At 32.5% G+C, this 4,010-nt stretch overlaps 1 pseudogene; it reads left to right on the top strand.

Annotated features, from left to right (window-relative positions):
• Positions 1-1,628: 1,628 nt before the first annotated feature.
• LOC107849486 lies at positions 1,629-2,921 on the top strand (annotated as a pseudogene).
• The last annotated feature ends 1,089 nt before the right edge of the window (positions 2,922-4,010 follow it).

Here is a 4,010-nt window from a genome sequence, read left to right as displayed (position 1 = left end):
TTGATGAGATTACCTTTAATGGTGTGTTTGTATAGCTGTTTGAGAAGAGATATACTATCTATATTTTACCACATTTTTACGTTTGTGATTAAATATAATGTGCATATGTAGCAACAAACTAAGACATGTATGATTGGGAGAAATCTCAGGCCATTTTGTATGTAAAGTAGCTCTAATATCAAACAGGAGTTAATGTGCAAATTGTCATTAGATAGATAACAATCAGATTATACATTACTCTTTTATATAAATGAAGACTTTGATTACTACTATTTTATCTTATTTGAGGATATTTTCTTCAACAACACCAACAGTTAGGGTATTTTGGTAACTAAAACCTCCAATCAATGATACTTTACCATGTCTTTTGCCTCTACTGTTTTACTTTCCTAAAATCTTCTTTCATCTCCATTTTCTCCGTTTTCCCTTTTCTCTACTGTATTCCCTACGCACCTTGACACCAAAACACAAGCTTCAAGCAAAATTCATGTTCTTAATCTCAATTTTCATTAGTCCATCATGATTTATTTTTGGTAAGTGCATCTTTGATGGTGGAGCAAGTTTTCGAGCAAGTTTTCATTTGATGTTTGTTATATATATGATACATGATGCTAACTATTTCAAGCCTTAATCCTTTTATTTCAAATCTGTTATTATTATTATTCTATTATACAAATTAATTAATTCAAGTTTTAATCTATTTTCTCTAGATCTGTAGTTAATATTGTTATGGTCCTAACTAATTCAATTATCCTTTGGATATCTTCTTCGTGTTGTTTTGTGATACTAATTAATTAAAGTTTTGATTTTTTTATATTAGGATCTGTAATTAGCTTTGTTTTTTATAACTTAAATTAAAGTTAAACCTCTGTAATTGTTGTTGTTTTATGATAGTGCTATTTCTTTTTCTAAAGGTAACAATAGTTTTTAGGGCTAATTTTTGGTTTAATCACTTTATTTTTATTGATGAATTGTTAGGCAGAAAGTGGAGAGGAGTCAAAGAAGTTGAAACTCTATTCGTATTGGAGGAGTTCATGTGCATTTCGTGTCCGAAAACCACTCAATTTGAAAGGTTTTTTATTTTTAAAAATTTTTACGATTGCTTTCTTGTTCAGAGAAAAAAAGGAATTAACCCTTTTTCCTGTTTGTCGTCGTTAGGCAGTGTAGTTATAGAAAAGCTGAGTTTAGATTATGTAAAGAGTTTGTTTAGTAGAGTTCCACCAGTTCACTGATGATAACTTGTAGACGTGTAAATGTAGTAAGTGGTGTTTTTGCATCAGTAATCTAGAAATTCTAATAGTTGGAGATGAAAAACAATTGTCTTAGTGTTAATGGTTCTTTTTCACTATACTAAAGAAGGATGATTTCCAAATTATTTTGTTCCTTTTTACTGAGTGAATATCTCAAAGTTTATTTTGAAAGTTAGATGTCCAACAGTAGCTTCGAATTGATGCAATAAACTGATATTCAGACCATTCTTACAATGCATTTCTTTTCAAGTAGTAAAAATGTGTGACTAAGTTGCTATCGCATTTCGACTGCAGATATACGAATATAAAATGTCACTGTGGACAGAGCACACGATAACTATAGAGCAATTTTTTTAGCGTCCAGAGAGTCTTGAATGCATGAGGCGGATGAGAGTATTTGGTGAACACAACTGGCAACAGTACACGACTGATGAAGTCACTAAAATGAGAGGCCACCTTCTTAAGTATCCTGTTGAAATTGATCGAATGGGAAAAGTTAAATTGCTTCATGGTAAGTTTTTTCTCCTCATTCTAAGCTTGTGTGGGGATATTGTTCTATCCTTCCCCTTTTAACAGATATAGACTAGGAAATAGTAACTTGTTTGGATAATGCATTACAACTGAGTTTCTGGAGCTCACTAATAACATAATTCTTAAGTCTTAACTATGTAAATATCACTATCATGTGTTTAGAACGTTCGCCTTCCATTATAATTCATAACAAACTCTGAATAGCATATAGAGACTTAACTGGATGAAACTACATAATAGAGTGCATATGATATTTATCTGGGCATGCATTTGTTGTCTGACTGCAACAGAGCATATCAATGGCATATACATAGTCTTCTTGGTCTTTTTTTCTTGTCTGACTGCAGCAACAAAACTGTCCTCATTAATTCTGAAACAGGCCCTTCTAGATGTGTACACCATTGAATGAGAAATAGGAAAACTTGATGGTATAAAAGTTGTTGTTATTAGTGATCTAGCTTATATAAGGACAGTTCGTTCAGTTGCTCACTTGCTTGCGAAGTATCAAGATGTGAAAATTTACTTTGTATCCCCTAATGCGGTTAAAATGAAGGTATGAGAAAAGATGAAATTTTGATTGTCTTGAGCTGATAATTAGCATTACCTCTCATTCAATTTAATAAACTTTTGTTCTTTAAACTCAAATGTGATTACACAATGTTATTTTTGTTTGATAACAGACGAATTGTTACGGATTCATTTTAGGATAATATCAAGGATTATTTGACATCAATAGGGGTTCACTGGGAAAAAAGTGATGATTTGTTGGAGGTCGCTTCTAAATATGATGTGGTATATCAAACTTATATTCAAAGAGAAAGATTTGGAGAGAGGGTTGATTTGTATGAAGAGTCTCAAGGGAAGTATATCGTGGATCTGAGTGTCTTAAATGCTATGCAGAAACATGCAGTAATGATGCATCATTTTCCAAGACTTGATTAGGGAAAATTCTGTTATATAGTTCGGTATGTGATTCCGTTTCTTCTCATACCACAATTATGCTCTTTAAATTCCTTTAATGATTCTCTGTAGATTACTGTCGATGTGGATGGTGATCTAAGGTTTGCTTATTTCAGACAAGCTAAGAATAGTCTTTACATTCGGATGGCTCTTTTGAACCTTCTACTCCTTGGCTGGTGACAGATGCAGACTTTCTATATCTGGAATATTGTGGAACCATGCTTGTTATCCATTTGAGTGTGGATTCTAAGACCGTTATAGAATTCAAGAGTTTTATCAACAAAGTTTTCAATCTTGATCCAATTTTAGCCATCAATTGCTATATCCTCACTCTATAAAATTGCTCCAAATAACCAGCATCCTACTGAGACAATCAAGATTAGAACATTTGACCAAATCACTAACCTATAAAAATCAAGTTGAAAACAAGAAATATGTGTAGATCATTGGACTTACCCAACTAAGTATTTAAAACCTTCAACTTAGCTTGAAAGTGTGTGCGAAGCCCTTAAGGTTTGTGTTCTTTTGTCTCTCGAAATCTATCTGTTCCCTTATTCCCGCTACTTTCTTTTGTTACCTGCTTAGCTAAGTAGTGGAACCATGTATGCATGTGTTTATTCAGTGTTAAGTAGATAATTTAAGCATATATGCTTCGAAACTGTTACTATATCTTTATGTGCTTTATGTATAAAAATATAGTTCACGGTACTTCAGGCTGAAACATCAATCCCCAAACGAATGAATATTAAGATAGAAGTTACATAGTAAAGTTCTTTATCCCTGAGAATGAAACGATAACAGTTAAGTTGCAATTTCTTAAGATCTGAAATACTACGTGCTCCACTATTAGTCTTTGCTTATATCTTTCACTTTGTTAGTTTCTCTTATCATTTGATGTTTTTGTCCTTCATTTAATCCTCATTACTGCTCTTGTTTAGGTGTCAGATTGTCTCTAAGATGCATTCTGTTTATCATGATTTTTCGTGTTTGTTCTTGGTGTGCATGAGTCTTGCTTTTGTTCAATTGCTTATTTGTGCATACTTTGATAAATATAGCGAGGGTCCAGTTTTTTGAAATTCTCACAAACTTCTTACTTCTTAATAGGATGTTGATCTCTCAACTTCTAAAGTTACAACCTTTCAGGATGCCAAGGTAATTGGTTTGAACTTGCAAACTAATGCATTTTTGAATAAATTTTTTCAGCATTATAAATGAGATATTTTTATCAGGTATGTGGTTTGAGCTACCAAGCCGCATTACCTGAAGTTC

The sequence above is a fragment of the Capsicum annuum genome, chromosome 12 (assembly GCF_002878395.1).
Source record: "Capsicum annuum cultivar UCD-10X-F1 chromosome 12, UCD10Xv1.1, whole genome shotgun sequence".
NCBI lineage: Eukaryota > Viridiplantae > Streptophyta > Magnoliopsida > Solanales > Solanaceae > Capsicum > Capsicum annuum.
The sequence above is the reverse complement of the archived record's forward strand: the minus strand, read 5'-3'. Positions and strand labels throughout refer to the sequence as shown.